Source organism: Halichoerus grypus, chromosome 11 (assembly GCF_964656455.1).
Source record: "Halichoerus grypus chromosome 11, mHalGry1.hap1.1, whole genome shotgun sequence".
Taxonomy (NCBI): domain Eukaryota; kingdom Metazoa; phylum Chordata; class Mammalia; order Carnivora; family Phocidae; genus Halichoerus; species Halichoerus grypus.
The window spans coordinates 49146601-49171909 of record NC_135722.1 but is presented as its reverse complement, the minus strand read 5'-3'; the positions used below and the strand labels follow the sequence as shown (position 1 = coordinate 49171909).

Genomic DNA, 25309 nt, shown 5'->3' with positions numbered 1-25309 from the left:
ATTCCTCAGCATATTCTCCTGAAGCCGTGCCACTGCTAAGGTACTATATTAATAGATACTAAAATTTTATTGAAATGATAAGAGTTAACACTGTATAATAAGACTTGGTTTATTCAATGTGTGTTTGCAACACCAGGGTTCAGATCATGACAGGTGTACAGAAGCTAAAGAGTGGGACCTTTTTAATGCACTCTTCTCTGGCATCAGAATCTGGCCAAGCTTCTGCCCATGGAAGCAACAAAGCGGGGAGGCGGATGCTGGATCTGAACAGGAGGAATCCCAGAGCCTGGCCCCCTTTTGATTTTAAGACTGATCCAGCCCCAGAAAGAGGCAGAGACAGCAACATCATCCCTCCACACACACGATGACAGGGAAGAACAGATGCCCTCACCAAAGAACATACATGGATAATCAGAAGTATGATATGTTGGGAGGCTTTCTTGACACTTAGTCTTGTAACAGATGGGAAAACTGAGACTCAGAGCAGGAAAGAAAGCTGTTCAAAGTCATACAATAAATTATAACAAGACAAAAAAATCCTTTGAAGTAGACACTGAGCTGGAGATGGGAAAGAAGCCATCAGGAGGCAGACCCAAGTTTTGTGAGGCCTGGAGCTTATAAAACTGGGTGCCCTTTTTTTTATGAAAAAGAATAGAAAATTGCTAGGACACTGACCAGGGCCTTGGAAGGTGCCTGTGCTGTGAGGAGCCCTGAGATTTAAGCCTCACTAACCTCACAGAGAGTACCACCTCTAACTCCGCCCACTAACTGGGCTGGACAGAGGCCAGGTGGAGTGAAGGACAGTGAGAAAGGAGAGTGGTCTTCTGTTTACCAGTGCTGAGGCTGCTCTCATCCATCCTTTCTACAGGGCCCTGGGCTGCAAGAGGCAGGACGCAGGAAGAAAAGGAGGGAGAAGGCGTTCCAAGCTGTCAACGACAACAGTGCTGGTTAAAAATAGAATCCCAGCTGGTCTGACTTGCTGAAGGCAAGATATTGGGCCTTTCTCTCTCATGCCAACTTTTCCAGGGGTGGAAGTGGGGTTGCTCACAGGCTTTGCAGCACTCTGAAGGAGGTTGTCTTGATGACGCTGCTCTCCGGTCAGCCCCTCCAGCTGGGCTCCTGATGACCACCAGATGGCAGTGGGAAGCTCTGGCGGGTAGGGCTCCAAGTCCAGCCTCAGCCTGTGCCCCGGGGCTAGCCCAGAACCTAGCACAAAAGCACGGCCTGAATAACATCGTTTCACACACAGTGTGGCCCTTTGGTCTACAGAATACTTACACATCGATCATCTTTCCCCCCAGGCCCTGCCTAGTGACCTGAGGTGGAATCTCAGGGACTTCCCTTCCATTTTCTATCTCTTGAAATCTGTGGAACGTTTCAGGTCCCGATTTGATATCTCTGTCTCTACAGAGTCCTTCTTGGTCATCCTCACAAAACTCATCTGCTCCCATGGTACTTCCTGCTTTCTCTCTTCTATCACTGATTTGTGTTCCTGCCTGATTTCCAATACTGGGCTGGGAACAGCATGATGTGGTGGTGGGAAGATGACAGAGCCTGGGCTGGAAAGCAGGGTGACGGATGGGAGGGTGCCACATGACAGGCATCTTACATACATCAATTCACTTCATTCTCAGAGCTCTCCTGCAGAATAGTTCTCTTAGACAGAAGAGGAAGGTGAGGCTGAGAAAGCTTAGCAGAGTTACATGAGGTCCTGCAGTTGGAATGTAGGCAACACTGAGCTCAGTGTGCTTCCAAAACCTTTGCTCTTTCCAGGCATGCTGTGTTGTCTTTGAAGCCTTAAAGACCTGCGTTCCAATGGGCCTGACCTGCCTTTTTGTGTGATTTTGTACAAGTTATCTCAGTGACTGAATCTCAGCTATAAGCCAGGGATGATTACATTAACTTCTGTGATATGTGATTTATAGTAAGAAATACACATTCAGTCTTCATCCCCTTTCCTGGCACAGAGCTCCTAAAACCCGTGGAATTTCCTAAGTGATGAGAGCCAAAAAGTGCCTCTTGATATGTTAATGAGCTGACTTTCCCAAAGCCCCTAGGTCACTTTAAGAATGGGCTGGTTGCAATGACATACCTGATAAAAGGATTAGTATCCAAAATCTATAAAGAACTTATCAAACTCAACACCCAAAAAATAAATAATCCAGTTAAGAAATGGGCAGAACACATGAACAGACATTTTTCCAAAGAAGACATACACATGGCTAACAGACGTGTGAGAAGAAGCTCAATAGCACTCAATCATCAGGGAAATACAAATCAAAACCACAATGAGATACCACCTCACACCTGTCAGAATAGCTAAAATCAACAACACAGGAAACAACAGATGTTGGTGAGGATGTGGAGGAAGGGGAACCCTCCTACACTGTTGGTGGGAATGCAAACTGGTGCAGCCACTGTGGAAAACAGTGTGGAGGTTCCTCAGAAAGTTAAAAATAGAACTACCCTATGACCCAGCAATTGCATCCTAGGTATTTATCCAAAGGATTCAAAAATACTGATTTGAAGGGGCACATGCACCCTGATGTTTATAGCAGTATTATCAACAATAGCTAAATTATGTAAAGAGCCCAAATGTCCATCGACTGATGAATGGATAAACAAGAAGTGGTATGTTAAAACAGAATATTACTCAGCCATCAAAAAGAATAAAATCTTGCCATTTGCAATGATGCAGATGGAACTAGAGGGTATTATGTTAAGCGAAATAAATCAGTCAGATAAAGACAAATACCATATGATTTCACTCATATGTGGAATTTAAGAAACAAAACAGATGAACATAGGGGAAGGGGAAAAAAGAGAGGGGGGGGGAAGTAAACCATAAGAGACTCTTAACTAGAGAACAAACAGGATTGATGGAGGGAGATGGGTGGGGGATGGGCTAAATGGGTGATGGGTATTAAAGAGGGCACTTGTGATGAGCACTGGGTGTATGTAAGTGATGAATATGTAAGTGATGAATCACTAAATTCTACTAAAACCAATTTTACCATGTATGTTAACTAACTAGAATTTAAATAAAAACAGGGAAAAAAAAAAAGAATGAGCTGGTTGCCGAAAGAACCAATCAGTTGATTGGGGGTTAGAACTTACAGCCCTATTCTCTGACCTTCAAGGCGGGGGGGCTGGGAATTCAGTTCCAGCACCAACGGTCAATGATTTAACCAATTATGCCTACATAATGAGGCCTCCATAAAAACCAAAAGGACAAGCTTTGGAGAGCTTCCAGGTTGGTGAACACATGGAGATTGGGGAGAGTGGCATGGAAAACTTGGAAAGGACATGGAAGCTCTGTGCCCTTTGCCCAGACCCTGCCCTACGCATCTCTTCTATCTGGCTGTTCCTGAGTTATATTCTTTTATAATAAACTGGTGATCTAGTAAGCAAAATGCCTCTCTTGAGTTCTGTAAATGCTCTAGGAAATTAACTGAACCCAAGGAAGGGATTTTGGAACCTCCAATCTATAGCCAGTTAGTCAGAAGCACAAGTGACAACTTGGACTTGCAATTGGCATCTGAAGAAAGAGGGCCATTGTACAACTGAGCCCTTAATGTGTGGGATCTGACACTATCTCTAGATAGACAATATAAGGATTGAGTTAAGTTGTAGGACATCCAGTTGGTATCAGAGCATTACTTGGTGGTATGGGAAAAAAAATACGTGGTAATTAGTGTCAGAATCGTAATTCACACTACCACTTTGAGAATTACATAAAACAATGCTCAAAGTGCTTACCACTGTACCAGGCATATAGCATAAGAAGGGTTAGACTCAAGATTGTTTTAAGACCAACCTGCAGCAGGGCGCCTGGGTGGCTCAGTCGTTAAGCGTCTGCCTTCGGCTCAGGTCATGATCCCAGGGTCCTGGGATCGAGCCCCGCATCGGGCTCCCTGCTCCAGGGGAAGCCTGCTTCTCCCTCTCCCACTCCCCCTGTTTGTGTTCCCTTTCTCACTGTGTCTCTCTCTGTCAAATAAATAAATAAAAAATCTTAAAAAAAAAAAAAAAAAAAAGACCAACGTGCAGGAATAGCACCAGGAAATAAGGTCCTCTGCAGAGGCCACCCCTAACTCAGGGAAGCAGAACACTGGGTCCAATAGGAGGCTTGGGGCCTGCTAAGAAATGGTATTATATTAGAATGTGGTGGAGTCAGAATTCGAATCCTGATCTGCCTGACCCCAAAGCCCATGCTCTTTTCACCATGCATCCTGACTCTGATCTCCCAGAGGGGTCATTCAGGGCTGGGGAATTGGGAGCAATTGGGAGCCACTCAGGACTCTTCTCAGGGCTCAAAGTAGAAAAACAGGTAAGTCTATAACTCTGCAGACCTGGATCCTTCAGCAAGCCCCACTTCTAGAATCACCATCCCTGGAGGAAAGCCCCTGAAGATTCACTTCTCCAAAACCAAGGCGGGGGGGCAACTGTCCTGAAAATCTTACCCCCTCAAACCTTCCAAGAAAGCAGGCTTCCTGTCTAAGTCTCAGACATGTGGTCAAACCAGAGAAGAGGAAGCATCACAGTGAACATGAACAAAGGAGGACCTTAGGCCAAAAGCTGGCCCCTTCCATGGACAACTCAAGCCAGGGTCTTCGTTAGTCAGGTCTGATTAGTCAGGTCTGACTAGTGAGAAGCAAGGGGTGTTTTATGGAAAGACATTGTTCCTTCAAGTTATTTCTGGGAGAGGACAAGTGAGAGGGGAGGAAAGCAAGTATAAAGGTTGAGGAAGAAGCAGGCCCCAGCTGAAGTCAAAGCTTTGTTGCTGGAATATAGTGCCTAAAGGAGGGACCTCCTGGAAATGGTAGCCCTTATTGTAGATTCTAGCAATGTTCCTTTAGCTGTTGACTGTTCTCTGAGGCTTATTCCCTATCCCCCAACCTAAGGAGGCACTTGGTCAGCCAGATTCTTGATCCATTGCTAGCACCATGCACAAAGATCAGCACCTTCCCCTTGGTAGGGCCACATCCTTTGGAAGCAGAATCTAGCCCAGCCATGTAGCCACATTTTGAGGGAAAGAAATAGTTTACCAATCAGGCCCATTGAAGGAGTACTTTGTCTTAACCAGTTTTGAGTCCCAGAACCCACCTAGGCATATAAGTAATAAGAGATAAGACATGGAAGGGCTCCTGAGAAATACACATTTGAATGATAAGGTTGGCTTGAGTAATAAGGCTGTCCAATTTCCCAGCATGAAACAAGTAAGCTTTGAGCAACATAGGAAAGGCAGAAACACAAGACATTCCCAGTCAGATACACGATCCCATCTATGTTTCAAGAAGCAGAGCCACAACATTGTGTGTGGGCAGGGAGAGGCAGGTGCAAAGGTCCCACCTGGACAGGGGCAGAGCCTTCAAGGTGGAACACAGTTTGCTGGCAGGGGGAAAACCCTTTTTCTCAAACCAGAAGTAACTCCCCAGTCCCTCCAAATTTAGCAGTATTGGTCATCCCTGGGGTAATGAGCGACACTTCACAGCATTTGAAGGCCAGGCCCCAGGCTGCCTAGATGTGTGGACCTGTAGTTCAGCCCAGAAAAGGCAAGAACAAGAGCAATGGGGTGGTTGAGGCAGAAAAGTCTGGCTTTAAGCATGAAATGTTTAGTTACTGCAGCCAGAGAGATGGAGGGCCCTCCACAGGTCAAGGAAGAGCTGTACCCACCAACTTGGAATGGTGATGCAGGTCCAACCAGAACTAGTAGGCAAAAGTGGGGATCTGGTCAGCCCTCTGGTTGTGTTTACAACTGGCATTAGCTCCCTACGCTGTAGCTGCTTTTTGGTCCCACGTAAAGTAGGGTTGACTTGTATAACCAACAAAATACCAATACAGCGTAGACCAAAAAAAAAGCAGCTACAGTGTAGGGAGCTAATGCCAGTTTCCTGGTGTGAAAACTGGTCTCCCTGGAAGGATCTGGTACCAGTCTACTTCAATGCCACTTACTAACTACAGAACGATTAGTTCTGACTGGTTACTTTCCCTTTCTCAGCCTCAGTTTCCCTCCTCTGCCAGTATCCTTGACCTGGGGATATTTCATGCCTTGCTATGTAGTTGTGAGGGTCACATGAGATGGAGCAGCTATCTCCCCTGGAAAACGTACAAGCCCAGGAAGATTGTTAGTGGCCCTAACACTGAGACAATTCTAGCACCCACCTCCATATGTAACCCAAAGTAAAAATAATACCAAATCATAACATCATGTGATGAAGTCCAATAAACCTCTGCCTTCCCCAAAAGTCCCCTTCAGAGACTTTTATTTGAAATGTCAGACACTGATTTATTTATAATTTGTTATTAGTCATATATGTACATAAAGAGTCAACTAGTTCTACAACATTAAGACAAATAGCAGTCCCCAGCCCCCTGCCCTTGCCCTTCTCCATTACTCCTTCCCCATAAGGAATCACTCTCAAATCTTTCAGCTAATTTTTTTTAGTATTTTTCCCCATATCTTTTAATAAAATGCTAACATTACTTTTTGGTTCTCCTGTTTGGCGGTATTATCTACTGACTATCCACCATGGAAGATAAGGGTTTAATTCCCATTTCTACTACCAGCCCACCTGAAATACACACTCCTATACCCCCCCTTTCCACCCAATAAAATCATAACTTTTGTTATCTTGATAACTAGACTCCAAAGTGATCTCCAATGATGCTCACTTCCTTGTGTTCATGTCCCTACATAGTCCTGTCCCACGTAAAGTAGGGTTGACTTGTATAACCAACAAAATACCAAAATGTTTAATGAAGATGGGACGCACACTTGCACTTGTATGACTTGGCCTCACTCCCCTCACCATAATCCCAGCCCTGTTGGGTCCTATCTTTATTTTACATTCTTGATATTTCATTCATCATGGATTTTTTTGCATTCTTTTTTTTCTTGTATTGCATTAAAATATTCCTTATCCTATTCACTAAATTTTCTGGTGCCTCTTCAAATTTTGCACCCAAGGCAAAAAAAGTACCTCACTCACTTTACCTTAGTCCCAGCCATAACATATTGTAATAGCTTCTAGAGAAACGATGCATGGAAGGTAAATTTTTGGAAAACTTGCTTGTCTATATATGCCTAATTCTACCTCACACTGGATTCATAGTTTGGTCAGGTATATAATTATAGGTCGGGATTTTTTTTTTTTTAAGATTTTATTTATTTATTTATTTATTTATTTGTCAGAGAGCACAAGCAAGGGGAGTGGCAGACAGAAGGAGAAGCAGGCTCCTTGCTGAGCAAGGAGCCCGATGTGGGACTCAGTCCCAGGACCCTGGGATCATGACCCGAGCCAAAGGCAGAAGCTTAACAAACTGAGCCACCCAGGCGTCCCTAGGTCAGGCTTTTTTTTACCAATATTTTGAAGATGGTGTTCTTATGAAGCTCAAAGTCATCTGACTTCTGATCTTTTGCTTTACATAGTGGCTGTCAATTTTGGAATTTTGTTGGCTATACATGTCAGTCCTATTCACAGTAGGACAAGATTTAATTTAATAGTGGAGGACTAAGTTCTAAGCAGTGGATGGAGCTTATCAAGTTGGAGCTTCACTGTAGAGTGATCTGGTTGGGCTGTTGGAGAGCTCCAGAAGCTGGGATATTTAAGTCTTTCCTCTTGGGCTGATCAGGTCTCCTAGAGAAAACCTTTCCTATTTCCAGGATAGAGAATATCCTATTTCCTGGATAGAGAATAAAGGCGTGGATCCCATCATCCGGGGAGCCAGTGGGAGAAGACCGCAGGATGGAGCGGGGTGGGCTACTAGGCCTTCAGTAGACTTAAGTGTCCAGGTGTTTTGTGGTATCCCTGGCCTTCAGCTGTGCCTGAAGGACCTTCAGTTTTATTTTCTCCAGACAGATCTCCTGCTTCTGCCTGGTAAAAAGAGCAGTACCATTTTCTCAATAGCTTTCAACCAATCTTCTTTTATTTTCCCTCTATTCCATTTCCTTGAACATCAATTCCCAGGACTTTTGAGGGTTCTATCATTTAGTTGTGGCAGTTCTTTGCTTACCCTGTACTGTTATAGGTTCTATTAAGTCATTAGGTACCTGTCCATCTATTTTTCCAAAATGTCATCTCCTCTTGTTCTTACCATCTCTGAGGATTTATGCCTTTAAAAATCCCTTTAAAGTCAGTTGAGGGATCAGGACAATGTTCAGCATGGTGCCAGAGGGTAACAGAGCACAGGAGATGGGGATGTGTTCTACATCTTGGCCTAGGAGAGATGAGGAATTCCTATTTCCTAGCTTCCTCTCAACTGTCATTCATATTGCAAATAATGCATTAGGAGAGGGGAAAAACCCCTTTACAGTGGTTTTAGTGCGATTTAAAAGGACATCAAAATTGTATGCCTGTGTTCAAAGTGTAACCTTTCCTGGGAGGTACCTAGGCCTCTTCTTAGTTTTTCTATGGAATTACCCAGCTTGGATGGACTGCTTCTGGAGGTGAATTTTGGCCTTGAAAGGAGCAAATACTGCTGGTGCTTAAGGAGGTACAACTTCATTATCAGCATATTTAGTGTGTTCCTCAAATAATCACTTTAATTTTAACAGTTATGATGTAACAGGAAAACAATGACAAAATCCGTTGTTTTATGCAGACGGCCGCACAGAGGGGTACGGGGTCCTGCTGGTCTGGTCTTTGCCTCCCCGTAAGCCCTCTCAAGGGCAGGGCCTGAAGGACAGGCTGACCCAAGCCAGTTCGGGAGGAGCCGCAGAGATACGAGGTGTGCTCTGGGGAAGTGATTCGGTGCCAGGCCCTGCCACACACCTTCGGGTTCCCGTTGGTACCGACCTGCGGGTCACCTGCCCTCGGCCAGCCCCAGGGATAAAGGTCCCGCGCCTTTCCCGGCCGCGGCCGCCCCGCCCCCTGGGCCCCCACCCACCGGCGGGCGCCTGAAAGCGTTGAACTTCCAACGTCCGGTGGTGAGAACCCGAACCACGCGCGGGGAGACGGCTGAGGTCGGGACGGTTAAAACGAGAGGGAGAGAGGCTGAGGCACAGAAGGGTCGCTGGCTGAAATGGGCTTTCAGGACAGGGAGCAGAGAGGGCAGGAGGGCGAGCACCGGGGAGGCCCGCGGAAGGACTGGGACCCCAGGAGGGGAAGGGAGAGGAAGGGAGAAGGCGGTTTGAGTGAGTGATCCACAGGGAAGGGGGACCCATGGGCAAGGAGCAGAGGAAAGCCAGAGAATGAGAAGTTCTCCTGCGGGGGGGTGGGGGGGTGGTAATTTAGGAGGAGAGCCAGTGTGCTCACTTACTCCAGCAGGGAGGGGCCGTCACCAGGGACAGGAAAAACACGTGTTGCTGTGAAGTCCAGAAGTAGCTGCCTGGGTAAGCCTTGACTCTAATACGTTCTGATGACTGGCAGGCCTCTCACTCAGCAGGACTTGGAAGACACTGCTGTAACTATTGGGTTAGGTTGTAATTGTTGTGAGCTGACAAAATGCAGAGAGCTGTGATCATAATCCTACCTCCTAATCATATTAGGTCTCATTAACTCTTTCAAAGTGCTTTCCCCTATTCTAATCCCCTCCCTGCAACAGCCCTGGTAATGTCAGGAGATGGTTTTGCCTTATCCCCTTTTTTATAGGCAAAGAAGTTCAAAGTCAGGTGAAATGATTTGCCCAGAGTCATAGCTCAAGTAAATGACTGAGTAGAAACAACAGATTGGTTGAGATTTTAGTGAAGCCAGAACTGGCCAGTCTGGAATAAAGATAATTATGGCAGGATGTGACAAAAGGTAACAGAGGTGATGGCTTGATGAGCCCATAAAATAAAGTCCCCAGGATCAAAAATCATTCCCTCCTCATTGGTAAAGTCTAGGAAGCAGATGCTCTTCACCCTGGGCCTGAAGTCTCCAGGTCCCTCTACAGCATCCCTGAGACCCCTCTATCTGGCCTGCCTTGACTCAGACTAATAGTCAATTTAGAAATTGGAAGACTCACTCCATTCAGGCTGCTATACTAGAATATGGTAGACTGGGTGGCTTATAAACAACAGAAATTTATTTCTTACAGTTCTGGAGGCTGGGAAGTCCAAGACCAAGGTGCTAGCTAGCAGGTTTGGTATCTGGTGAGAGCCCACTTCCTCGATGACCATCTTTTTCTGTAATGTCACATGGTGGAAGGGGCAAGGGAGCTTCCTCAGGCTTCTTTTATAAGGGCACTAATCCTACTCATGAGGGCTCTGCCCAAATTATCTAATCACCCCCAAAGACCCCCATCTCCTAATACCATCACCTCGGGGGTTAGGTTTCAGCATATGAATTTTGGGGGAACACAAACATTCAGACCACAGCAGAGTTAGAAAGGACTTGCTTTGCTTAGTGGCATCAAATACGCGCAGGCGAAATGGTCACCCCTTTGTTTTCAGGAGTGAGGCAGTGCCTTCTATCTTGTGTCTTAGACTGGCTTGCCTGCCCTCCCTGTTGTTTCATAACATGCTTAACCTTTCCTCTGATTGGTGTGCAGGATCTATATAAATTAGGTGTTCATTTAAACTATTGATGCTGAACCCAAGAGAGGCTTCAGGGACTTAGAGATGGTGGGTAGGAGCCAGCTACAGGAAGGTCTAGAGAAAGAGCTTTCCAGGCAGACTGAATAGACAGGGGAAAGTTCTAGGGCAGGAATGACCTTGGTGAGTTTAGGAAACAGAGGACCCAGGAAGCTGGAACACAATAACCAGGGGAGAAAGTGGCATGGAATGAAGTCAGGGAGTAAGGCAGGGATCCAACTGTGGGTGTGGGGAAGGGAGCTGGGGGTCTAGGGAATTAAATCCGGGCAAGGGTGGGCTCCTGGAACAGATAGGAATATCCCCATCAAGGCTCCAATTAAATACTGCAGAACAGCAGAGGAGGTGAAACAAGAAAAGCCAGGCCAACCTGGCTGAGCCTCCTAAATGAAGGTGATATGGGGTGAACGGAAGGAAACACAAAGACCACTAGTTTGCAACACAGTGCCGGTGACCTCAGGAACGGTATTAAGAACCACACCAACCTCGAAAACCTAGAAAATGAAGGGTGTCTGAGAGGATATTTAAACCACAAACCCAATTCAAAGCTGCAGACTGTCTTAAGTGACTTCCCTCTGGAGAGGACTCTGTGGGACATCCACCTCTGAGGCTGGAGGTGCACCTCCCCACTGTACTCTCTACAGACAAATGGAAATTTGCCTATATATTATATTGTCCATGCAGTACATGCAGGTTTATCATTCACTAGCTCAGGGGCTGTCCTCTAAAAATGTATAGCTAGACTATACAGGGAGAGTTTTAACTGGCTGTTTGACGGTAGGTATGGTTGCAGTGGAGCTGAAGGGTAAAAAAAATACTGGAATGTTACACCACCTGGTAGATTCCAGAGTCCTAATGAGCTTCTGTACAGCCCTCGCCTTAACGGTTAAACTTGAGAGAAAATGATGACTTAACCCCCTTAAATGTCTTTAAATGTTTGTGTTACCCCTTCTTCTGCCGCAACCTTATACCAAGCCACCACCATCACACCTGGATTTCTGAAATAACTACTTTATCTTTCTGCTTCCACACTTGCATCCTTACAGACTGTTCCCCAAACGGCAGCCTGAGTGGATCTTCTAAACACTAAATCAGGACTTCTTTTTCCCAGTAATGGTGGGATAGGTTATTTGGATCAACCCTCTGGTTGAAAACAACTTCACGAGAGAGAAAAACTGGACAATATATAAGAAACATTTTCTTAAGATCAAAGAAGAGATGACAAAACAATAAGGAATTATCATGCCCAAAAGTGAAGGGAAGACTTAGGAGCCGTAGGAAGGCACGGGAGCCTCTTTTGTCCTGAATGCACTTGCACATTCCCCAATTTAGAATGTTTTGACTGCGTTGTGAGTCCCAGTGCACAAAAATCAAAGTGGGGAGTCTAATAACAGACTGCGGTGAACAGGCTCTAAGGTATCTCCCACCCCATCCCCCAGCGTAGGGGAAGGGGCTTCCGACTTTAATCTTCACCAGAGAATATGGCAAAGTGATAGAATACTATTTCCATGACTGTTATGAAAGCCGCGGTCTTGCTAGCAGACACATGGCAGGGAATTCAGGGTAGCCTATAGCAGAGAAACTAAAGCCACAGATTCAAAAAAAAACAAAAACAAAAAACCCTGTGAATCCCAACAAATACAAAGGGAATCAACACCGAGAGTATTCATAATCAAACTAGAAAACCAAAGAAAAAGAGAAAAGCTTAAAAGATGCTAGAGAAAATGATAGATTATGTTTAAGAAAGGTGCTTTGTAAATGGGAGACAATAAATATTTTTTAAATGAGTACACAATCACACATAATTTGGGAGCTTTTATGCTTACTAGCTCTGTGATTTATGTCACTTGACCTCTTTGAAACTCAGTCTCCTAATCAGCAAAATGTAGATAACACCTACCTTATAAGGACGATTGTGAGGATTACATTCCTGGTATAATTAGGTGCTCCTGTTCTGCTCAGACTCTCTCCCAGATTTGGGTTTCTGGTCTATTCTATGCAAATTTACTCTCTAATCTAGGTCTCCAGTCCAGGCTCCTTTCCCAGTTCCAAACATCCATCTTGAAATACTTCTATATCTAAAACATATTTCCTTCCTTCCCTTTTAAAGGGCTGGAGGCTTCAGAAAAACAAGTCCTATTGTAATAACATCTGTTCAGCTACACGGCGGGGGGTGGGGGGGAGGCGAGTGAACAAACATTTAGCTTAGGGTGCACCTGATAATTCCCTGACCTAAATAATACTCAGTAGTATTTTCCCAAATTCTGTCATGACAAGAATAACCTGAGGCAGTTGTTAGTAATACAATTTTTGGTTCTCTTGCCACTGAACAATATGACTCTTTAGGTTTAGGGTGGAATCCAGAAATCTGATTTTTTAACAAGTACCCAGGTGACTCTCACCCTCAGAGAGTAGTGGGAATATAGCTAGGAGGTGGGGGTTTAAAAACTGGCCAAGCTACTGATTAATCTGAGTGAACAAATATTTCCTGCTGTAGGAAAGGAGAGAAGAAAGCACAAACAAGAGGCTGGGCCTATGAAGGTATGGATATAATATGGCTCATGTCTGGACAGGCTCACTAACTTTTGGAAGACATAGGTATGCATAAAATATTATAAGGCAAACAGACTATGCTACCATTGGATGGGCAGTAATGGACAAAACAGGAACTCTGATTGTAGGGACCTGGGAAAGCTTTGTGAAGGAAGTAGAAGTACACTCTGAGCTAGACTACTGTCTAGACTTCCAGAATTTTTCAGGTGAATATAAATACGAAATGGAATTTCAGGAAAGAAAAATAGTTTTCAGTAAAGGAATAAAGGCAGAAAATGCCCAAGTTGGTTCTAGTAAAGGCAAGAACACTGAGCTATTCCTTCCATATGTACAGGGGAAATGCCTGGATGAGGAGGTAGAAAAGGGCCAGGTGGGAAATGAACAGACAGTTTGAAACCCAGTGCAGAAGATCTGCCCAGATTAGGGGTGAGAGGGTGGGTGAGTGAGAAGAGGGAGAAGAAACCTGAAGAACCTACCATGAAACTAGGAGCCTCTGAGACAGAGAAAGCCCAAGATTAGTTCCTACCTCAGGACCCTTGATCCTCGCACCTTCAGAAACCACTTTCTGACCCATCACTGACTGGCAAATCTTGAAACTTAAGCCCCCAAATGCCAGAACTCTCACTAATCTACCCCAGTAATGGGTAGAGACCCTGTGATCCCCTCCTGAGACTTTAAACATGTCCCTGCCTACTCAACTCCCTACCCACCTACCCTGCATATTTCATTTGTTGAAAGTTCCTGGAATACTTCATTTCACCAGCAATTTCCTCTGCCCAAAATGTTTTCCCTCACTTCATTTGACTAACTTATTCATTTGTCGGGTGTCTGTTTAGACACTTCTTACTCAGAGAAGCCTTTCCTACTCCCTTAATCTGCATTGTCCTCCACCCGTTACCTTGTAGACGCCCTTCGAATTTTTTCTTCATAGTTCACACAAATATTGAAGATGACATTCTTATTTGTGTTTGAGGCTCTCTTCCTTCACACAGTAAGCTCTGTGGCTCCCTCTGTTTCCCTCAGCACTTTCTGCTCAGTACCTACCCCAGGGCATTCTCCCACCATTAATACTTGTTTTAAAGAGAGGGGGGAAAGGGATTGTGGCCTTTTCCAAGATACTCTGCATTCTCAAGACCCTAATGCCTTTCCTGCTTCCTTCTCCAGAGCTAGTGCTTGGGTTCAAATCCTGATGTCAGTATTCAGCTGGGGTACACTGGACAAGTGGTCTACACTGCTTAAATCTCAGTTTCCTTTTCCTGTAAACTTGAGATGATGACAGTTCTTACCTCACAGGTTGTGAGGAGCATTATAAGAGCTTCCATGTAAAATATCTAACAAGAGTATCTGGAAAATGGTGGTTGATAAAGGTTAGCTGCCATCATTATTGTCGCTAATAACTAATCACCTCTAAGAGTCAAGCTCTCGGGCTTTTTTCCACAAGAAAGTTCTCCTTAATATACTCAAAGAGATCTTATAAATCAAGAAATGCAGTTAGAAACATGGGTTCTAAGGATGAAAATTCACAGAAAACTTTTTAAAATTTTTAAAAAATATATTAGTAGGGAGGAGGAGAGAAAGGGGCACGGTGTGAGTCTCAGGTACTCCCACATCTTCTTAAAGTTCTTCCCTCTAGTGTTGGGAAAGAAGGAAAAGCAAACAGGCAAGTGCCTCCTTCCTTGGGAGAGGGGGTGCCAGTGGTGGGGGGTGAGGTTGGGCTCCCTTCTCTGTGGGAGGTTTCTGCATCTCTGGCTGACACAGGCTGCCCTCCGTGAATGCTAGCTCTTGCAGAGCACACGTGTGGTTCTTTGGAGGTCACAAAGTTCCCTCTCTCTTATTATGCCCCTTAAAACCCCTCTCACCAGAAATTTATTTCTGGGACTTACCAGTGATGTCTCATGCACACAATCCATGAATTCCTGGGTGGCTCTTGCCATTGTTTCCTCCATTCCAAACCTTGGAGTACTTCCGCTGTCCTAGGACACTGTGTTGCTGCTGCTAGGGTTTCACTACCCGGGAGCCATGACATTTTCCTTCAAATGTAGGGGGGACACCCTACTCCCAACTCCATGCCACACAGATCCAAGATAAGTAAGGCGGTACTGTTCTCGTACGGGGATGCTGCAATGGGCTCCTCCAAGGAGATTTAGCTGCAGAAGAATCTAAAGGGCCTCCCCCACCCTCCCACCCCTGCCCCAAAGTGGTCTCGGAGCATGACCAAGGGTGAGTGTTGGGCTTAGGATCCTCTAGTCCACCATCATTCCATTTTTCCCTCTTTTCTATCTTTTTTTCAATTTATTCCCTTCTTAAGGTGTCATTGGGGTCAGCATCCCCTGGAAAGTTGTTAGAAATGAAGACTCTCAGGCCCATCCCCAGATCTTCTAAATCAGAACCTGCATTTTAACAAAATCCCCAGGTAATTACACACTAAAGTTTGAGGAATACTGATACATAGGACACAATTTTTGAATTCTCCCTCTCTAGTTATTCAGATCCAAGTTCATTTTTAGCCAAAGGAGCTGCATTTCCCCCTTTTTGCATATGCTGATTATTGCACAGGCATTCCTTGGCTGCTGAACTAAGTCAGCCCATAGAGTCTGCCACAGTCGTTCTGCAGGCATTCCATGTAAGCAGCCCCACATCTGTTCTTTAGAGATGCCCTAGGAATTAAAAAAAATCACCCAGCCCAGTACGATAGGTTATCATACATGGTAAATGGTAGGTCTTGAAGGAATGTTGAAATCATTAGCACCTGTAACTCCATAATACCCTCTTCTTCACATATGTTTTAAGATACTTCAATATATTATGGAGGTGAAAATGATTGTAATGTACCTATTTTGTTAGTAAATGCACACATTCACTGTGCTTAGAAATAAACAGCACAGCTTACACTGAAATTGTACATGCACACGATCCTTGAAGCTAATTCTCTCCTCAACCCACAACCTGTATCAGAGATTGGTTTGAGGACATTACTGCTCTCAGGAGAGAGGTTGAAAGGGCTCTAGCTGGTGTTCACCTGCCACTCCAAGGTGCAGTGTTTCTAGAATTCACCCAGATTCTTTAACATGCTTCCTAGGATATAAGTCTCACAAAATACAAAGAACTGCCTTGTGAATGAGTTCTTAGAATTTGTTGCATCCTCTGGTTTGATTTCTGCTTGGTTCTGACCAGCTAACTGGATGAGCCAGCATTGTTGTTTTTCCTCCTCTGATAAACCTAGCTCTAGAACTTTGTCTGAGGAATCTCATGGAATATTCAAAACAAGAAGACCCCACAAAAGATATGAAATCATGCGATTATTTTCCTGCCTGCCTCCTGTGTCCTATGTGGTTGACCAGTTTCTTAAAGCCTGCAGGGTCTTTTTCTGGCTTGGCTATGCTAGGGGTGGAAATTTCTGAAGTCCTGTAGGATACTTTTAGGGTGATAGTGGTTGGCTTACTAGAGGTTGGGCAAGAGGCTGTCTTCTTTGGAGCAACCTGGTATAGCCATTAAGTTAAAAAGGATAGCCTTGATAGGATGTGATCATAAAGCAACTTCATTTTTGTCCCTGCTCCCTCTGCGCAAAGGCTGGTTTCTCAGGTGGGTCCCTGTAATTTTTCCAGACACTCTTCGAAAAAAAGTCCTCCAGTCAATTCTAGTCATAAAGCAGTCTCATTTCAGTCGTTAAAATGTCCAGCCCCATGTAATAGTTAAAACTCTGAATTTCATTTAAGGCAAATATTTCTCCTTCCTCCATTTCCCCAGTCCAGGTTGATTCAGGCTGGAAGCCTGACGTGAGGGAAAGGGAAGTGGGGGCCAGAGGAGCAGGGTGCCACAGCTGGCTTCTTCGCTTTGCCACCTCATGCTTCTGCTGCTCCTCTCCCATTCCCTCTAGGGTATGGGTCCTATGGGGCTTGGGGTGAGGTGGAAGGAGGAAGGAGGGGGAGGGGGAGGGCCTTCCTTTAGGGGAACTGAAGGGCTTGGACCTCTGTGAATGTTCACTATGGACTCCTCCTCTTCTGCAGCACTTAGGTGGGGGTAGGGGGCTTGGGGATGGTTCCACTGGAAACACTGGACGACAACACCTCCTCTGCTGGCCACTTGCTCCACTGGCTTCTGCATTTGGTTCCAGCCCCCTGTTGCCTAGCAGCCTCTGGCGGGAAGCCCACTTGTGCAGGCTCTCCTTGAAAACAACCCTCACGCCCATTTTCTCCCTTCCCCCATGTGACCCACGGGCCGCATGCTCTTTTCTGTTCTGCATTTAGTGGTGGACACAGTCCTCCTCCTACCCCGACTCAGCCGTGGCCTTCTTGCTTTTAATTTTCTCTGGCCTGCATCCAATACCAGTTGCTTTGGCCCTCTGAATTCTAAGGGGCACGGTTTTCCAGCTAATCTGTGAAAGCCCCTTCTGAGACTTGAGCCAAGGAGGAGCTCAGCCTCCCCAAGGGGGAGGAGGTGGGAGGGGAAAGGCCACAGTACTTCAACTATTTCTCCCAATGTCTCTTTTCAAATTCCTCAAACCTCAGACCTTGAGGGGTTGAGGAGTAGTAGTAATCTCAGGGTCACAAGACTATCTTCAATTAGCCCCTTTGCAGGTCCTCGCGGGTGGTCTTACAACCCGCCTTGAAGTAAGGGGAATTGTCACTTACTGTTTTCTCCTTTTCCTCTGGGCCTCGGCTGCATCCAAGACATCTCTCATTTTAACATGCGCTTTCTAGCTCCACGATGCACCCCTGGAATTTCATTTTAAAGCCCCTCGAGGAAAAGGAAGCAGCTCTATCTTTTTCGGGCATTATTTTAAACATGAACGACAGGTTGCCTTCTGTCCTTATTAACAGTTTATTACGGTATATTCTTGTGAATATTCCTTTTTTTTTTTTTTGCCATTTAGAAATAAGATTGGACAATTCACCATGACTCTGAATTGGGCTTCAGAGAAGTAAGGGAATCCTTCTGTTTTCCTTGTTAAAAATAGTTTAAGGCAAATGCTTTTAGATTTGTGGGTGTTTTCTTTTTACATTGGAAACTGAAGTTAGGTAGATTTTTTTAAAACAAATTCAAATTTAACAATATACTTTTTTAATGTTTAGCTTTTCACATCAGGATTCAGAAATATGAGAGAAAGGTTGAAATATGGGAGAAAAGTTGATTTTTTTCCCCCATGTGGGTGGCCAGGCTGGGGATAATGTGGGTGTTAAGTGGGAATGCCTGGCCTGATTGGATGAAAGCTGTGGGGTGTGCTGGTTGGGCTTGGGGGGAGGTGGTAAACATAATCCTGGATTAATGAAGCAGGCCCAGGAGTGGCTGAATTATAGGCAGGTCCAGTAGGACCATATCTTTCTAGCACAGGGAGTGGCATCAGAATCTCAACCTTAATGATAACTTTACCTAGGAAAACATTTGAGATTCAATAATACTATGTATTTTCTATAATACACCATTCCCATTATCTGATTCTGATTCTATTGGAGCTATTTTACAGCTCAGAGTTGTAGGTAATAGCAATGCAAAACACCTGACTCTGACACCACTCCCCACTCCCCCCCCCCCACACAATAAACCAATTTAGGCTCCATAATGCATGTGCATTTCAGTATTCCTAATCCATGAATGTGTCTGTTCTTTGGATTCCCCTTTAAACTGGTTATAATACCTCATCTGCTTCCTCATTAATGAGTTAAATCTTTAATATGTATTTATATGTGCATGAGAGTCATGCTTTTTTCTTATTTTGAAAATGACCTCTTTACAGTTTTGGAGTTCTTTCCCCAAGATGCCCTATGGATTTATCTGACAGAGCCAGGTAAACTTTGCCACCAGAGAAGTGTACCTCCTATGGGCTGCTTAAGCGTGGGCACAGCTCTTCTTCTCCCGGAGGTGAATCCAAAGTGACACGGCATCTTTGCTATTTTTCTAATTTTAATTTTCCTCTCTGGTAATTTCATGTTTTGGTTTTGGTTCATTTATAGCCAGTACTCGTTAGTAGCAGCAATGACGGAGAATTTGCTTTTATGGTCTGACCATTTGGTGATCTTTACGAATGGATTAATGGATTATAGAGATCTATTCTCTGGTGGGTGAGAAACAACAGAGAATCTGGATCCTTAGTCCTTTTTACTTGTTTGTCTGTTTTGAGTTCTGTGTGCCCATTGGGAAGGCAACTTTCATACCAGGACTGGTGGAATTTGGGGTTTCTGGACTTACTCTTGACTGAAATTTCAGAATTGAAGCTATAAGCTCTCTTTGTCTGTCTCTGTATGTCTATGTGCCTGTAGTTTAGAAACGCTTTCATCTCTTCATTGTGTGACTAGATAATATTTTCCTACCACCAGAGGGTTTTAATACATTTGATTACAAAGAATTCTTTTTTGATTGGCTGATAGGGATAAATTAAGTGCTTATATAAAGCAAATATTCCTAAAATTCCCAGAAAGCAGTGAAATTGAACTTCTAATACTTTAAATGTGCTACATTTTAAAAAATATATTCTTATAGAAACCAACTCAGTAACATTTTTAGACTTCAAGTACATAAATTTCAATAAATCTTCAGAAAATAAGACTAGTTTAATATCTGGGGTTTAATAATAACAGCTATGTTTCTCTGATTTACTAGTATTAAGTATAATTCCTAACAAAATTCTACTTGGATATTCTTTTTTACAGATTTTATTGACCAAAATAAGTTAACATTACTCATTATGTTTAAGATTAAACATTAAACACGAAAAAAGTGGAAATGTGCTTAACTAAATTGAATCATTATTCTTAAAAACTTCTTATTTCAATGGTAATTTTGTTTTGTACTATGTCAGTTTAAAGATAATTTCCAAGAGCTTTAGGTAACTTAAAACCTTTGTGTATGTGTATATTGGAAACTGCGGGGTGGGGGTAGGGGGTACTTAACTATCACATTTACCATATTAGAAATTGAAATTGAGAAATGTTTATGATTCTTATTTATTGAATCACTTGAAGATAGCAACAGTGAATGCACTGCATATTAATAACATCTTAAGAATATTGTACACCTAGTTTTGACATTGCAGATGCCCTGAGATGGGTCTTAAAATAACATATGAGTTCGTTCCAGAATATATAATGAAGGACAAAACTTGGAAGTAATTTATCATTTTAACATATACAGTTCAGTAGCATTAAGTATACTCCTATTGTTGTACAACCATCATTACCATCCATCCCCAGAAAGTTTTGATCTTCCCAAGCTGAAACTCTGTACCCATTAAACAGTAACTCCCCAATCCCCACCAGCCCCTAAGACCCTAGCAGGCACCATTCCACTTTCTGTCTGCAAATACATTTTATTTGCCTTGGTTTATAAAACCTGAGTCTGAAAAGTTATGAAATGTGCTAAGGTCTTTGCAAAGTTTGCTCAGTTTTGATGGTCTCATTTCCTTGGTTTACTGTTTGTTGCCTTCTCCTGTAATATGAAGTTCTTTCTTCTGTGTAAACTGTCCAGATTACAAGATATTGTCTTGCCAGAATAATTTTCTGTGCTTTATGTTAACTTTATTATGTTCTTGATTATTTTGCTTTTTTTTTTAAAACTTTTTTTAAAGATTTTAGTTATTTATTTGACAGAGAGAGACACAGCAAGAGAGGGAACACAAGCAGGGGGAGTGGGAGAGGGAGAAGCAGGCTTCCCGCGGAGCAGGGAGCCCGATGCGGGGCTCGATCCCAGGACGCTGGGATCATGACCTGAGCCGAAGGCAGTCGCTTAACAACTGAGCCACCCAGATGCCCCTTCTTGTCACTTTAAAATGGAGCCAACCATTGTTTCTTAGGTACCCATGGTACTATCATAACCGTTTAAATATCTTGACAACTTTTGGGTTTTGCCTCCCTAAAATCCAAAGATTTTTCTTTTACCCTATAAAAGAGAAGTTTTAAAAATAATTAGGTTTTGTTATGTTACTATTGATGAGTTTCATGGAAAGAGTCATTCAAATCAGAAAAGATGCTCAGCCTTGCCTAGGTTAAGTTTATATAGGTAAAATATTATTAATGTAAATATTTTAGAGCCTAAATGCTTTATGGGAAGTCCCTGAAGATTCTTCAGTGTTTCTATTTATCAGCGTCCTGATGTGCTTTGCTTCATGTTAGCAACAAGAATGTGGTGTGACCAATCATAATTTCAGTTATTATTTTAAATGTTTACTTGGTTGGAACCTTACTTCTTTTATTTGGACCTCACATCTTCTAGACTACTGGTTTTCATCTGGGGATAAACATCAGACTTATCTGTAGGGTTTTATTAAAATACTGATGTTTAAGACCTACTTTGAATCTCTTTACTTGATATTGTTGATATATTTTTGGTATATTCTTAGTATAATGCATGTATGTTATACCTCAGGAATGTTGTATATCTCAAGAATATTTCCTCTGTAAAAAGCGTGCCCATCCATTATTACAAATCAGATGTCATATTCACTATCTTCTTTGAAAATCGAAGAGCAGTTGATCATTGTATGTATAGACATGTTGACTAAAGCTTTATTTCTATTTTTTGGATTACCTTTGTTTTGCATGACATAGAAATAACCAAAATTCCTTTGTCAGTTGCATCAGTCTTGTTATGAACACTCTTGAGTAATTGCCGCAGTCGTTTTAAGTCTCTGGCATCTACAGATCCTGTTGGTATTACTCGGATGCTTCCCCAAAGGCTCTGCAATCAGCTGCAGGCCAGAGTTCACATCTTTTACAAAGAAGCATGATCTCAGAGCCCATGGAAAAGGACTCTACCAGGTACTTTAAACTTTAAAGAATAGATCTTGGGGACAGGCTTCTGATGTCATTGCCTAAACAACTTTAAGACTGTACAGTGAGCTAAGTCAAGATTTCTAGCACTCTTTTTTAATCAAGAAGCCAATGGGTTCATGATACTGCCAACCTAAGATCCAGCCAAACAAGACTTGATTACACAGGACTGAATGAACTGATGAGAGATGATTGTAGCTATTTGTTTGGAATGTTGTTGATGTTATTTTAATGTTCTATTTTCTGGGTATAAAAGGAAGCCCTTTCTCTTTCTTATTAAGGTATCTATAACTCATAACAATTTAGTGGATTCTGATTATGTGAACTGAAATGGAATATTCTTAAATGATATTCTCCCTGCCTGACACCCCCTCCCAAATTCAGAAACTTTTATTACATGTTCTTACTTCTAAATGGTACTAGAGTTATCTGCATAGGTTCAATAAGAATCTACCTACCTTTTTAGATATAATTGGAAAAATTGGTATGCAACCAAGGCCTTGTCTGGAATGTCATACTTGAGAATGATGCTTATTTAATTGGGTACTACCAGCCACTATTTTTTTTCCCAAGAGACTATTTTAAAATTTTGCTTTCAACTGTTCAACCCAAATTATGGAGTATGAACTAGCCATTTACACTTTTTCCTTAGTAAAATGTCTCTCCCTACAAAATATTTTTCTTAAGAATATTGTCAACAGGTTACTCATTTCTTGTACTTCAGACACAACATTCAAAATCAGCTGTTTTCCATCTCTTGATTCTTTTGATTTCTCCAACTTTCCTCCATGCTTCTTACATAGGAAGCAAAAACCTGTTACCAAAAATACTTTTTTACATTTCAATTAGTCTGTTATTTATGAAGATTGGCTGTTCAAAGCAGTACTGTTATTCCGGTCTCCTTTTTTAATATCCTTCATTATAGACACAAAGCCCAGTTCTAAATAAAAATTCTTCCCCATCTCTGCAAACTACATCCCAGAATGGACAAGCTGGACCGAGTAGTGATTTGTGATACATGTGAAGATCTAGTCTATCAAGTGTATGTCTGGCTTAAGGCCATAACACTTGGTATGAAGAAACAGTTTGAAGAGACTGTCCTCAAAGAATACTTCAGATGTTCAATATCTTGCTGTAATCTGCCAGAAAAAGGTCAACTGGCATGGCTTATTCATGAAACTTCCAAATGAAATGAAGGCAATTGTCTCTTCCAAATTGAGAATGGGCACTGCCTCAATGAAGGACATCCCTTGGACATAACCAACATCAGATCTGTAACATGAATATACTCCTAAGATACTATGTAAAACATCGCAATTTGGACCGTCTTTGTGAAAGAGATAGAGATGGAAATGCATAGGATATGCCTAGCTTAATTCCAGATGGACATTTGGATCATTAACAGATACACCTTCTGTATCACGTTTAGAGAGAATGTGTTTCACTGAAGCTTTCCACTGTTCCTTTCCTCTGGAGAGAAATACTTCATAAAGTTCAGGGGCAACATTTGGATCACTTCCTACAGCTAGACTCTGAACTTTTACCATGAACAGTAGGGGGCAGTCCCAATACCCCAACTCTCAAACTTTTCTCTTACTATGTATTACTTCCCAATTGGTGCAGTATTTCACTGGTCCAAATTACCACTGGCTTTGTAATATATTTTTTTTCTGCTTAAATTGTTCTTTTTCCTTTTTTTCTAATGTACTGCTTTAATTTCTCAATTTTGAGACTCAACCCAATGGTCTAATGTTCTTGTCAGTGATGTAAACCTTCCTCCACAGATTTGACAGGAAGATTTCCCTGGATTTGCAAAAATTTCATAACAGGACACAAAAGCAATCATCAATCACATGATGGTCCATATTCAAGAACCAGAATGGTGGTAGAAAGTGGCTCAAATTCAAAATTCGCATATCCTAAAGACTGAGGTGGTGGTTTACAGGCCCTCCCTGTTCGTGTTTCATATTTCTGCTGAATGGTTTTTGGAAGTTTTCTAAAGATTCTCTCTGGGAGGGACTTTACCACATAATTTCCACCAGGAGCACTATGGACAACTGATCTGAGCTCTTTTTGTCCTTTTTGGAAAAAGTTTCAACCAGGAGCAGATGGAGGGGCACTCTGTCTGGGCACCCTCCTCAGACCCTGGAGGGGCTGATTCCTGGCCTCTGCAAGTCTATGTGTTTGGTGTCCATAGCCACCAGGCAGCAGCTCTATGGAGGACAGGCTGCCTACGCCACCAGCCACCCCTTTGCCAAGCCCCTCCAGGTGGACATGGCCACCTGGACAAAGGAGGAGAGGCTCCTGCTGACCTGGGGAAATTGTTGCCAGCTCCTGACCAGTCACTTTTATGGAACTAAGGTTGACTTTATGGAAACTGGTTTACAAGTTCCAGCCTTAGAGCTGGTAAAGGAGGTCACTTTCATGGCAGGCCAGGGGCCTACAGGTTCTTTGAGGACTTTAAGAGAGAGGAAGTCACCCAGAATGGATGGATACTGCAGATGTAATCTGGTGGATAAAGTTTCCTGGACTTGGCCTCCTAGCCTCAGGATAGCAAGTAACAGAGGCTTTTAGAAGTCCAAGCTGATATTCCTTATGAAAACCTCCAGCACAGCAAAATTTAAAAAGGCCTTTTGGTAAACATTCTTACTGCACCTATGTAAATAATCAGGCCAAGAATAATGAGGCCAGATTCACTCTGTGATCAAGAATCTGAGATTCTTTTTGATCAGAAGTGGGGAAACCATAGGGAAAAATTTGAGCTCAGATGGAAAATTATGTATTGTCATTCCAAAGCACACCTGAGTTATTTGATCCTGATTCTGTAAACTGTAGATAACTAACAGCAATGCTAAAGAATTCTTGTCCATAGACATGCAAACAAATTCTGTTCAGGAAAGAAAGAACTATAAAACCAGTTTTGGTTCTATTTGCACATCCCTTACAATATTCCTGACCTATAACTGTGTCTGTTCTTGGGATTCTCCTTTGACCTGGTTGTAACACATCACTAGTTTTTTCATGAATGAGTTAAATAAAATTTTCATGTTTTTTTTTCTTAATATCTGTATGAGAGTCATGATTTTACCTGCTTTTAAAAATTAACTTTTAATGTCCACTTGAAACTAAATCACCATTTAATGGTTGATCACGTGTGCCTGAGTCTTTACTTCAGCTACAAAGGGCCTAGAGACTTTCAGGGAAGTGTCAAGAGACTTTTGAGGCAACCCAGTTCGGTGACCTTGCAAGCAACCTAGCACAGGAACTGTCTAGAAGCTTTATGGTGGCAGTACTGTTCAGAAGCCACTGGTGTTTTTACTGTTCTACTAATTAAGGTGGTCTGAGACTTCTTAGCCGTCATTGTCCTGGCCATTCAGCTCTTCTTCAAGGGCTGCTCACACTCCAAAAGTATACTTAAGGGGGAAAATATAAATTAAAGATCCTCATATTCTAACTCTCAAAGACCAAGAGCAAGATAGTGCTG

General features: G+C 42.9%; 1 long non-coding RNA gene across 1 annotated transcript in view; it reads right to left on the bottom strand.

Moving 5' to 3' along the window:
* Positions 1–95: 95 nt before the first annotated feature.
* LOC118538092 (uncharacterized) overlaps positions 96–25309 on the bottom strand; it is a 100084-nt gene continuing 74870 nt past the window's right edge. The window contains exon 2 of the long non-coding RNA XR_013442448.1: positions 96–1206. This is a non-coding gene — a long non-coding RNA (uncharacterized LOC118538092). The remainder of the gene's footprint in view (positions 1207–25309) is intronic.